A 14,192-nucleotide genomic window follows, 5' to 3' on the forward strand; every position below is an offset into this window, starting at 1 on the left:
GTAAAAATAAAATATATCAGGTAGTTAGTCACAGATATTCGGATGTAATTTTGAAGTGTGTCCAGCATGCCCATTTGGAGCTAAAAGAGTGTGGAGTATCTCTAGATACAGCAATAAGCTCTTCTATCTCAGCTATTCTGTCCAAATTGTGTAACCACTCTTTAATAGAAGGGGGGTAGTAGAGTTCCAATGTCTAGGTAGGCATTGTCTAGCTGCATTCACCATGTGCATTGCCAGCGATTTGTGGTATGTTTTGTGTGGTAGCTTTGTGTGGTGAAGAAGAAATTGAGCGGGTGAGAACTCTAGCTGAAACATGGATACTTGCGCGATTATTTTTTCTACTTCCCTCCAAAAGGGTTGCACCTGAGGGCAAGACCACCAGATACTGTATGTAGGAGAGATCCGGGATGCGAGAGACATCTCCAACATTTATCCGTATTTAAGTGTTTTGATCATAAAGTATTTTTGTTTTCTTTTTAATTGGGTTTTGTTGTTGAGAGCTCATTCTATAGCCTGAAATGCATCCTGTTGGTCTATATTAGTATATACTGAGTTAACATCAATGCTAGCAAGTATGCAACTTTCACTTATTGGAATATTTTTTATTTTGTTAATAAGATCTGCACTGCCTTTGATGTATGATGAATGACTTTGTGCTATCTGCTGTAGAAAATGGTCCAAATACTCCCCTAGCCTAGAAAATATAGAATTGATTCCACTAATAGGTCTCCTGGGTGGGTTCTTTTCATTTTTATATATTGTGGGAACCTGATAAATTATAGGAATTTTTGGGACCTCAGCTATCAAATAGCATGCCTCTTTTTTATTTATTCCTTCTTTTTGTGTTTTTTTTTTTTTTCACTAATTTTGTTAATTTGTCTTTCAGTTTGTTGGTGGAGTATCCTTTAAAATTGTCTTATGTGTCTGTGTCTGAAACTAGTCGATTAAGTTCCTTTATGTAATCCTCTTAGTTGAGCGCCACAATTCCCCCTCCTTTATTTGCCGGCCTGATAACTATATTTTTCTTTTTTTCCAGTTCTATTGCTTTCCTAATATGTTTTATCCCATTTTATTGATTTTATATCTATTTCTTTTTCCTACATCATTTTGAAAACCTCTAAACAATGACTATTATTCTTTTTAGGGTTAAGTGTCGATTGGTTTCTAAGATCACTGCATACATATGTTTCTTCCTGGTTGCTAATGTAATCTTTTTTTCGCGAAATGTTTAATATTCTTTTTTCTCATGCATACAGTACGTGGGTAGAACTACTCGAGAATTAAGTCAGATTAACCACTTTATATGTACAATGGCCCGGGTGGGAGGTGGTTAAAGAAACTGTCTGTGGTCAACATGGAGAACCAAGATGAGGTGAATCCAGAGCAGATTTTGATTTTGGCAGAGAGAATTCCAAATGTGATCAAGGCAGATGACAGAGCAGCTCCACTTGGAAGTCATGGATTATGTCTCAACTAACCTTGAAGGACTGGTGCCAAACTACAAAAGTTTGCCAGTTGATGAAATCTGGGGGAAGCTGGCATGGAGCACCACCTCCCTGAAATGAGTTTTTGCAGGTTGGGATGTCTGCTACAGGTACTGTAAATATCTCCTAAACTTGCACGGTTTAGAAGATATTTACATTGCATGCAGCCAATGACGACCATACATGTCTGCCCTGTTACCGGGCGGCACTGCGGGGGGCTTCATTCTATGGGAAGTATTTCATGCAATGCATACTAGCTCATTATGTCTTTGTCTTTCAGATTTTACATTTTTTTTTTTCTAACACCGGGACAGAAACGACACAGATGGCAACCAGAAAAAAAAAAAAAATAGGGGTTGATTCACTGAAGGCAAATCGTCTTAGGCCATGATTTTCAGCTGGGCTGTCATGGTTCCCAGGTGTGGCTGTTTAGACTGGGGGGGGGGGGGGGGTCTCCCACTGTGCTCAGTGAGGGCTCTCATTGGGCAGTGGAGGAAACCAGACCAATGGCACACCCAGACGTGTATCTACCCCAGAAAGGCAGATTGAGCCACAGAGCATTCTGGGAGTGGGTATAATTTTGAGAGCACATGGCGCAGCATCTTTAGCAGGAAGCAGAGTCCCAGGAGGGAGAGAGTACGTCTGTCTCTCCTCCTGTCAAGAGGAATCGGGTGTCCTAGGCTGCTGGCCTGAGGGGACAGAGGGCTGAGCTGCAGAGAGGATCCGGTGTGCTGGGGAACAGTAGAGCTGAGTTTCAGGAAAGCATTCCCAGTCGTACTGCAAACTGCCCCTGGGGTCAGCTTAGTGAGAGGGGACCACTCCGAAGGATCCAGGAGCTAGCTAGCTGGTGCACTTGCAATAGAAAAGGTGGTGCCAGTGTTCACCCTGAAGAGTAAAGGGGGTGCTAGTGTTGACCCTGAAGAGTAAAGGGGGTGCCAGCGGTTGGGCCCTGAAGTGTTAAGTGTACAGCGTTGCAGCAGAAGCAGTTTACAAAGGCTACCTCAGTCAGTGAAGGGCTGGAGGGAGCAGTGTTCAGGACTTTTGAGCTAACCAGAGCATCAGAAGTCAGGCTTAAATACAGTGCAAGCAAGTCAGTGATTCAAGCACCAGCAAGCATTGGGTCAGCATCCAGCCGGCATCAAGTCAGCACTGAAAGGCATTTTTTCACAAGTGTCCCAATTTGTACCTAGTTGAGCCAGAGGAATATCCCACTCATTCCCTTCTCCCATCCCCATATAAAACAAACCAAAGATGCCAGACTGTTCTTTGACTCAGATCTCACACTTGGGCAATCAACTTAAATATGCTGTTGGTGTTACCGGTGACCATGGCAGACCCACATCAGACCAATGCCTGGATAGATTGCTACACAGCCTACCTGACAGGGCCCCCCCATTCCTGGCTGAACGATAAATGTCCTTAACTGTCTCTTTGCAGCCTCACCAGCACAGATCAATGAATGGGAAACGCTCCAAGGTTTCCTGCTCAGTCACAAACTGAAGCATAGTAAACACCGTTTACCATTCCTGGAGAGATAAGTACCAATCACTTAACTCAGAAAAGGAAAGGGCCAGGAAATGATATATCCTAACCCCTCCCAATATCTATCCTGGAACATATCCCTTTGTGCCCGCAGGGGAGGAGAGAAGCTGGCAGTGCTGCAGAGGAAATGGGCACATGTACTTGGACCAATCCTCCTGCAGGTCAACCAGAGGAAGAGAAGCTGGCAGCACTGCAGGGGGTGGCAGAGAAGGAATGGGGCTGCAATAAGACAGTACAGCCTGCCCTCCTGCTCATCAGGTGCCTGACCCCCCCCCCCCTTCCCTTTTGAACAGATGGTGCCTGGGCCCAGTACAGAAGGGCTGGCTGTACTGCACATCAGTGGCCCTGCTTAGAATTACAAACTAAAACAGATCACATCACAACAGAGTACATCGGGGATCGGTAATCTACCCTGTTTCCCTGAAAATAAGCCCTACCCCAAAAATAAGACCTAGCTTTAATTTTGGGGATGGCGTCAATATAAGCCCTACCCCAAAAATAAGCCCTAGTTAAAGTCGTTGTAAAAACATGCAATCAATTTTGTAAAAAGATTATATAATATGCAGTGTGTCTCCTTTTGTAACTTTATTGTGGAATATACCTTATTTACAGTGCCGCTGGGTGCTCACATGACCTGCCGTAGATCTGCTCTCCTCCCGGTTGACGTCAGCGGCCCCTTACTCTGCAGTGCTCAAAGCTGGGAAGAAGAGTTCCAGTGGGTCATGTGAGCACCCAACGGCGCTGTAAATAGGGTATTTTCCACTATAAAATTACAAATGGAGACACACTGCACATTCTATAATCTTTTTACAAAACTGATTTTGACCAAGGTTTATTTCTGGGATTACAGAATGTCCCAATGCTGGCTCCTGAGCTGACAGGGAAGACAGGGGACACAGGACATTTTTAAAAAACATTTTATTGTTCTATTCCAGGTTTTTTTAGAACAAAGAGGGGTAAATGACAAAGTACACTGTGCTGTCTATCATGCCCTAAAAGGATCAGTATTTTTTTTTTTGTTAGGGTTTCAACCACTTTAGGAGCGTCATGATGACATGACTGTTTTTGAATAAATGGAAATTATTGTACGTACCGTAAATAAGACACCCCCTGAAAATAAGCCCTAGTGTGTTTTTTGTAGCCAAAATATAAGACCCGGTCTTATTTTCGGGGAAACACGGGTATGTCCGCAGAACTGATCTCACTACACATTGACACCAAGGATGCACTGGTATGTCCTTTTAGAATGATGCCAGTCCTGCCAGGGCACGTGTGCATTGGCCAGGTGGGAGGTAACCAATGAACATTCAGGAGTTTGAAGGTTATATGTAATCTTGTTTTAAATTGATTCTATGATTTTAGTATGCATCACTTACCTGCCTGCATTTTCTTCAACTAGTCTAGCTAGTTGAGAAAACAATAACTGTAAGGGGACCCACCATCACAAGGCCTAATTGTATACTTTAGTGGTCAAATACTAAGCCAATGTAATGCATGGTATGCTGCAAGGTAGTTATACATTTATCATGCAATGAATTTTAAATTTTAAAACAAAGCTGGAATATTATTATATGCATACACTTATTCTGTACCAGTCAAGTCTGATCACATTTTCTCTTTTTATGTTAAAGTTGTACATTTTCAGAAGTTAGTCATTTTAACACAAAACAAAAATATACTTCCCCCTGCTCTGTGCAGTGGTTTTGCACAGGGCAGCCCGGATCCTCCTCTCGGGTCCCAGGCTATAGCTTTTGGCCCCTCATTCGTATTGCGCCCCCACAGCAAGCAGCTTGCTTTGGGGTCACCCAAGCCAAGCTGCAGCTCCCTGTGTCTATGCACATGAAGCTGCCATTCGGCCACACCCCCTCTCCCGATTGACCGAGTTTAACAGTGGGAGCCAATGGCGATGCTGCTGCATCTGAGCCAATCAGGGGAGAGTCTCAGACAGCTGAGGCACTTGGATAGAGAGTAAGCTCAGGTAAGCATTAGGGAGACTGCTGCACACAGAAGGCTTTTTAGCTTAATACATAAAATTGATTAAAATATAAAAACCCCATCTGAATTACCTTTTAATCTAAATGCAAGCACACTGCCCACCACCATCTAGTTAAAACACATGATAAAAGATGGAAAGCCACTGCTTATGTTTAATAATTATGTCAACATTTATTCTTCACAATTCTGTACAATATTTTTTACAATGTTATGAGGCCTATTTTTTTTTTTTACAGTTCGGTCATTCCAAGGATGTCAACGTCTTCCCTTGGCCTCCTGAGTTCCCCTCGACTTTGCTTGCATACGAACACTGCCAGTATAGGTGAGCAGAATGAAGGCAGCAGCTAAAAAGAGTAAAGAGGGTTAGAGACAAGACATTTCTGAGCATGGCCTTTAAAGTGTATTTACAGCCATATTCACATTACACCCACTTTTTATATTCCTTAAATGTTGCAATTACCATAGCATACCTTAGAAAGTTTATTTAAATACATTTTGAAAGTACTTTACCTTCTTAAAAATCCCTGCATGCTCTCTTTGTGAGGTTTTTATGGGGTCTGAATATACACTGTACCAAACCGAGTTCCAGGAAATCTCCATTACCCTATAAAGGATAGTGAAAGTGTAAATGGTTAATTATACCTGTGCCAATATTGGCTCAGTGCTAAAATAGTCTATATGCACTCCTCTTCCAGCCATAGGGGTGGAGTAGCATTAAGAAAAAAAATTCAAAAACGGGAGAGTATATGGACAAAACACTTGAAGCCAAAAGAACACCCCTCCCCAAATGCTTTTGTTAAGCTAGATCGAATAAAAAAAACCTTTCCACTTACATCCCATACATAGATTTCCTTGAAATATTTGTACTACAAAAAGGTTACATATGGATGCTTACCAAATTCCAACACCAACTGTGCATTGCCAGAAATTAGCCATGCTGCTCATCCAGCCATCTGAATGAAATGGAGGCACCATTAAAAACACACAGAGGATGACAGCGCCTTTAGACCGAGTAACAACTTTTTAAAAATCTGTTCACCATTCTGCCTATTCTGTGCAATAGAACTGTTCTAATCAGTGCAACTTGAGTCGCAACAACTTAGAAAAAGATTCCTATGCTACTTTTGGTCCGACTTTGGTACCACTTGCATGGACTTCTGATACAACTTTGAAGTTGGGTGCAGTGTGAACCTGGGCCAGTAGACAAACCATACATTATAAAACCATGAAATGCATTCCTGACTGGGCTCTTGAAGTACTAGGAGTGAAAAATAATTTTTACGGTCGATCAACATTTAAAACGTAATATTTTAGTTTTAATATTTGACATTAATATTTGACACTGCTTCAGGGTCTGAGCAAAAAAATAAATGATGCGGCTCTTTGTGGGACCACAAAGGATGTAACCAACAAAAAGTCCTTTACTGCACCAGGGTGGACATAAAATGACCAGCGAAGAGGAATCACTGGCACAGTATACACACGCAACTAGAATGGGCTTCAGTGATCTACAAGGGAATAATCTACATATTCTGGAAACGTTCAGTGGGGCTAAAAGGGCCGCAAAACAAAATTGATGTGTAATCTGTTAAGCTACCTTAGTGGAGCTTAACAGGTAAACCAATGATTTAAACCCAATTGTGTTTAGTGGGAGTGGCATGTGTTAGACCCTTTTCCCCTAAGGGCATAAGGATTCTAACACAATACCAAAAAGTCTGACCCAAGAATAGGAGTATTGATGTTGGCCTGGTCCAAGCATTTGTTGGCTCTAGTATGGTGCCCTCATACTCTAACCAAGAAAGACCAGGAGCAGTCCAAATCAACACTCTGTATTCCCAGGAAGAAAGGATGTGCAGTCAAAGATAATCCTCCCGTTCCAATCATGAGCCATAATTGAGCCCCTGGACTGGATCCCAAGACGTTCTGCAGCAGAGGGCAAAAAGAAAGAATCTCCCCTAGCCCCGTCCTTCATGAAGGACTGGGCACTCGCCCCCCAATTCAGCCAGGACTGAGATTGACTCAGTCTCCAAGTCCTCTGCTACAGAAAAGCCCATTCACCAGCCCAGTGACCCAATCATAACCCACAAAAGGAAAGGTAAGACCATTCAAGACAGCAGACCCTTTACTTCCAGAGAGCAGATTTGCTCTCTGTAGACTTCCCCCCCCAAGAGGTTTCAGAGCGCAATCCTTGTTCTTCCATCCATCCCTGTATATGGCAGAAAGAACTCCCAGAAACCGGTAACCTGCAGGGTAAGCACAAAATGTGGATTAAGGAGGCCAACAGAGTCTGAAGTAGCAGGGCGGGGCTAACACTGCTACAACAAAGCTCAATCCACAATCCAGGAGTCCATTTCTTCCCAGAGACTTCATCTGAACAAGAATTTCTTAGACCCCAAAATATAAGGGATATGATAGGATATGATAAGAGTTATGATATAAAGTTCATAACTCAGTCGGGTGATTTATAGCAAGCTATGGACTAACTGGTTACCAAATTCCTGTGGGTCCACATAAGTGTGTGGCTAACCCAAGCCAAGAGTTATAAAAGCTCATAACTCTGGTAAGACCTAGCAAACCAAGCTCTACTATTATTGGTGGGTCCACACAAGTGTGTGGCTAACCCAAGCCAAGAGTTATAATAAAAAGCACATAATCCTGGTAAAACCTAGCAAACCAAGCTACATAATCCTGGTAAAACCTAGCAAACCAAGCTAGACTATCATCCTTAATGTGTTTTAGGTGGGTACCCACCATCCACTAATTCTGCAGGAGAAGAGAAGATATTCCATCTTGCTTGGGAGTGTTCACAGCCTATAACTTGCTTGCAGTGGTCAAGGCTTCTAACTAGTTCTGGAAAAAAAAAAAAAATCACATTTTCAATGGCAATTGGTCTACTTAAGAGATAAAATTTGAGATTGAGGTTAAAAATACAAAAGTTAAAAAGACATGAGGCTCACTGCGGACCTAAAATTCTTTTGTAAAATTCTTGACCTGCTGTTATGCTTAACACTTGGCTTTAGGTGTTCCATGTCACTCCATACTTGTCCTGGTTAAGAGCTTCAGTACGACAGCCAAGCAAGTGAAATTTCCAGAACCCTCCATTGTTTCCTATGCTTCTAGTCCTAAAAAAACAAAAAAAAAAAAAAACAAAAAAAAAAAAAAAAACAACTACCCTAGGTAATTCTATACTTCGAGCCAAGATTTTTTTGCTTCAATTCTACCTTGCAATGGTATACTGAACAGCACAGAAAGTAATGGACTTGTTGCCTTGCTAACTTAAAGTTAGTCTGAAAACAAGCAAGCAGTCGGTGAACATCTGAATTCCTTATTTTTCAGATCAGACACTTCAAGCATTGGGGCCAAAGAATTAGCAGAGAGCCAGAACAAACCTTCTCAAAAAAGAAGTCTTCCAGCAGTGGCATCCTCTGTACTCTTCTCATGGTTAAGGCAGGGCTGGATGAACCCCAGGGAACCAGGTCAGCATGGCCAAAGAAATTGCATCCTGGTGTTCAGGCTGCCAACCAAATGCTCCACACAAACAGCACGCACCCACCCCAAGTATCCTGGGCTCTGCTTGCCCATATGCAGGCCGGAGACCAGCATAGTGGGTGCACAGGCGCTCTTCCTCCCCAGTGCTGGTGGCCAACTCAGAAGGGACGTGTGACAACTTCCAGGTCCCCATTGACAATTTCCCCAGCCATCAAGGCCACAAAAGAATGTAATGCAGTACGATGTGCATTGCTTTACATTCAGTGGAGCATAGGGGAGACATGCAGGGGGTCATTAAAGAGAACCTGAAAATTAATACAAATTAAGTGGTGCTAAATCTATTGTGTAGAAAATGAATGTATAGTTAAACATATTAGAACACCTCACAAATATATAAAAAAAATCCAGAAAAACGTTAACCAAATTAATGGAAATATTGTACAATAGTGGCCACAGTAAAGTAGAGTAGCTACACTGTACCAGAGTTCCTGGAAATCTCCATTACCCTATAAAAGGATATTGAAAGTATTTAAAGTGCTCAGTGCTACAATAGTCTATATGCACTCTGGTTCCAGCTATAGGGGTGTGTATATATGAACTGAAGAAAGCTAGTAATGAGCATTTAGAAAATAAATTCTAAACAGGAGAGCATATGGACCAGACACTTAAAGCCAACAGAACCCCCCTCCCCCAATGCTTTGGTTAAGCTAGATCAAATGAAATAACACTTTTCTTACATCCCATTGTATCCCGTACATAGATTTCCTGAAATTGTTAGCACTACAAAAGGTTACATATGGATGCTTACCAAATTCCAACACCAACAGTGTCTTGCTAGAAATTAGCTGTGCTGCTCATCCAGCCATCTGAATAAAATGGAGGCACCATTAAAAACACACAGAGGACGATAAGTGCCTTTAAGCCTGAGTAATAACTTTTAAAACATCTGTTCAATGGAACTGTTCTAAACTGGTCCAACAAACTACAAAAAAAGGTTCCTGCGCCACTTTTGGACCATTTGCATGGACTTATTTTAAAACTTTGAAGTGCAGTGTGAACCTGGAACAGTAGACAAACCAGACATTGTAAAAACCATGAAATGAATTCCTGACTGGGCTCTTGAAGAAACAGGAGTGAACAATATAATTTTATACCATTGATCAACATGAAGAAATTTAAATAAATAATATTTTTAAATATTTTAAACTGCTCTAGGGTCTGAGCAAAAAAATATAAAAAAAACAGACATTCACATCCTTTACTGCACCAGGGTGGACATAAAATGACCAGCGAAGAGGAATCACTGGCACGGTATAAAAATACAACTAGACTGGGCTTCAGTGATCTACAAGGGAATAATCTACATATTCTGGAACCATTCAGTGGGGCTAAAAGGGCCACAAAACAAAATTGATGTGCAATCTGTTAAACTACCTTAGTGGAGCTTAACAGGTAAACCAACGATTTAAACCTAATTGTGTTTAGTGGGAGTGGCATGTGTTAGAATCCTTCTGCCCTTAGGGGAAAAGGGTCTAACGCAATACCAAAAAAGTCTGACCCAAGAATAGGAGTATTGATGTTGGCCTGGTCCAAGCATTTGTTGACTCTAGTATGGTGCCCTCATACTCTAACCAAGAAATACCAGGAGCAGTCCAAATCAACACTCTGTATTCCCAGGAAGAAAGGATGTGCAGTTAAAGATAATCCTCCCGTTCCAATCATGAGCCATAATTGAGCCCCTGGACTGGATCCCAAGCCGTTCTGCAGCGGAGGGCAAAAAAAGAATCTCCCCTAGCCCCGTCCTTCATGAAGGACTGGGCACTCGCCCCCCAATTCAGCCAGGACTGAGATTGACCCAGTCTCCAAGTCCTCTGCTACAGAAAAGCCCATTCACCAGCCCAGTGACCCAATCATAACCCACAAAAGGAAAGGTAAGACCATCTAAGACAGCAGACCCTTTACTTCCAGAGAGCAGATTTGCTCTCTGTAGACTTCCCCCCCAAGAGGTTTCAGAGCGAAATCCTTGCTCTTCCATCCATCCCTGTATATGGCAGAAAGAACTCCCAGAAACCGGTAACCTGCAGGGTAAGCACAAAATGTGGATTAAAGAGAGTCTGAAGTAGCAGTGATGCAATGCCCCGCCCTGCTACAGCAAAGCTCAATCCACAATCCAGGAGCTCATTTCTTCCCAGAGACTTCCGTCTGAACAATTAATTCTCTCTTAGACCCCTAACTCTAAGGGATATGATAGGATACAATAGAGTTACGATATAAAGTTCATAACTCAGGTGATTTATAGGAGGGTATGGACTAAAACTGGTTAGTAAATTCCTGTGGGTCCACAAAACTGTGTGGCTAACCCAAGCCAAGAGTTATACTAAAAGCTCATAACTCTGGTAAAACCTAGCAAACCAAGCTAGACTATCATCCTCATTATTGGTGGGTCCACATAAGTGTGTGGCTAACCCAAGCCTTAAGTTACAATAGAAGCTCGCAACTCTGGTGAAACATAGCAAACCAAGCTAGGCTATAATCCTTAATGCGTTTTAGGTGGGTACCCACCATCCACTAATGCTGCAGGAGAAGAGAAGGGAAGGGATTCCATCTTGCTTGGAGTGTTCACAGCCTATAACTTGCAGTGGTCAAGGCTTCCAACTAGTTATGGAAAGATCACATTTTCAATGGCAATGGGTCTACTTAAAGAGATAAAATGAGGTTGAGGTTAAAAATACAAAGTTAAAAACATGACGTGAGAAAGGCTCACTGCTGACCTGACTGCTCCTGGCTCCTCCCTTCTGTTGAGTGCCTCCACAGCAAGCAGCTTGCTATGGGGCGCACCCGAGCCAAGCTGCAGCTCAGTGGGTCCATTGACATGGGGCTGCCGTTCAGCCCTGCCCCCTCTCTCCTGATTGGCAGCCGCGGGAGCTAATGGCACCACGGCTGTGTCCCATCCAATCCGGAGGGAGAGTCCCCAACGGCCTCATGGACATAGTTGGGACAGAGAAGGACCTCAGGTAAGTATTAGGGAGTGCTGGGGAGGCTGCTACACACAGAAGGTTTTTGATCTTAATGCACACACTATCAAAACATATTCCACTTAAATGGTCCCATAGATTACAGCCTTTATAAGTCAAATTCCATACATACCTCAAATTTTTCATCTGTTCAGTGTTGCCATAGTTCAGCCTTGATGGGCACCTCAGAGGCTACAAGAATAAATGTAGGCATGAGAACCCCATAAAAACAGAAAATGTAAATCACTGTAAGCACTTTAGAAACTCACCAAAATTGTAGACAGTTCAGTCTTTCAAACAGAGTAGAAAATCAAACCTTATTGACTCCAACAAAGGCACAAAGGTGTTATTTCAGTAGGGTGACCACAAGAGCAAATCATTTTCATTAGGGGTGACCAAGCAGTAAAGCTTCATAATAGATTTCAAATCATTGACCATTTAAACCTTGAAGCTAGCCAATGAAATGTTTGAAGTGCTGCCATTTTGTGGGAGTGGCTTGTGTCAAACCCTTCTCCCCCCCCCCCCAAGAGGAAAAGGATTTCAAAGCTAAAAGTTCACAACTCACCCAAGTGTTTGTATGGGAACTTACCATTTGTCACTGCAGGGCCACAGAAGAGATTCCACGCTGCTTTGAGCCGGGATACTGCAGGAACTAAAAATAAAAAATATATCATTCCCACTGAAATCTAATGCTTATATCACAACTCCTACCAGAAACCTATGAGAAATGTGGGATCTAGCATTGCTGGTTTCCTAGATCTGGCTGTCAGTTACCCCTTGTCAAGTATGCATATATTGGATAAAAAGCCACAATCTGCATACTTGCCTGGATTTAACCACTTAAGCCCCGGAAGATTTTACCCCCTTCCTGACCAGGGGGTATTTTGCGATTCGGCACTGCGTGATTTTAACGGACAATTGCGCGGTCGTGCGACGCTGTACCTAAACGAATTTGACGTCCTTTTTTTCCCACAAACAGAGCTTTCTTTTGGTGGTATTTGATCACCTGTACGGTTTTTTGATCATGCGCTATAAACAAAAAAAAGAGCGTGAATTTTGCAAAAACAACAATATTTTTCACATTTTTTTATATGAAATTCCCCCCCCAAAAAAAAAGTAAAAATCAAAATTTTTTAAAATTTTCAGCCAATTTGTTTTATGCTACATATGTTTGGTAAAAAAAAAGCGTATTTTGATTGGTTTGCGCAAAAGTTATCACGTTTACTAACAAAGGGAAAGATTTGTCATTTTTGTTGTTTTTTTTTTAACGCGTAATGGCGGCGATCTGCGATTTTTTTTGCGGTACTGCGACATTGGGGCGGACAGATCGGACCCTTGACTGACATTTGTGACACTTTTGGGGTTACCAGTGACATTTCTACAGTAATCAGTGCTATACATATGCACTGTTACTGTAAAAATACACTGGTTGTGAAGGGGTTAACTTTATTTGGGAGGGAGGGGCTGTGTGTATATCTAGGGGTGTGCTTTCTACTGTGATTGGCTGTGGCTTGAGCTGTAAGGACACTGATCAACGGATCTACATACTAGATCCGTTTGATCAGTGTCTTTACAGCGAGGAGAATGACAGGTGGCTTGTTTACACAAGCTGCCTGACATTCTCCCTCTCCCCCGCCGATCGCCGAGTGACCGGCGGACATCGCGTCCGCTGGTCACACGCGCAGGGGGGGTCCGTGACCGAGCGGGAGCGCGCGCTCGCTCCCTAGACCCTCACAAGCTAGTGATGTAGCCCTACTTCACTTTGTCTGTGAGGGGCTGACTGCCGACGTAGATCGGCGTTAGGCAGTCAGCAAGTGGTTAAAGAACACATGACAGCCAGGCAACTAGCATTGTTGTCACATCAAACCACTTCCAAAAAAGGACACCACACGAAGAGTTTAAAGGCAAAATAAGCAGCAGCATACACAGCCTTGCTATACAAAAATGGGGGGGGGGGGGGTCTGAGGGGAGGTGTGACGGCTGCAGCCCCCCACAATATTAGGGAAAAACTGCATGTTCACCTTTAATATAGTGCAAACATACCGACATTTACAATTTAGGGTACAAACTAAAAATATATTCTACATTTCTTGCAAAGCGCATCTTCCAAAAGGGTGAAAAACATTGGAGACTTATGGGCCATACACTAAGATTTTCTGAAGACTTTTTCCTTTAGACTTACCAAAACCAGATAATATGAGGTCAAACCTAAACACTTTCATTTTCCAATCTGGCAGCCCTTGCACTACATAGAAAAGGGAAATTGAAGGAAATCTAACCACAAAGGTTGGATAGTGTGTATCCAGCTTTAGGCTCCATTCACACCTTAGCGGATCATTTTCTCTGCCTTTTTTCAGGCGTTTTTTTTTGCAGGTGTTTGTTGTTTGTCAATGCCTTCCTCCAAACAACAACAACCAACCACATGTAATCAGCCAAAAAAGAAGCCCGTGTACTTTTTTGAGCTTCGGGAGTTTTGCGTCAGCAGAACAAAAAGCTCATATGTGAACAGAGGCCATTGAAATGAATGGGATTTTGCTTGAAATGAATAGGATTTTGCTTGTTGGGTGTTTTGAGACTTCAGAGATGAGCGTTTTACGAGCTGAAATAAGCTCAGGTGTGAACAGGGCCTAAGTGAAGCCTGCCTCAAAGCACTGGAGTGCAACAGTAG

Source organism: Pelophylax lessonae (genome assembly GCF_965119305.1).
Source record: "Pelophylax lessonae genome assembly, chromosome: 11".
NCBI lineage: Eukaryota > Metazoa > Chordata > Amphibia > Anura > Ranidae > Pelophylax > Pelophylax lessonae.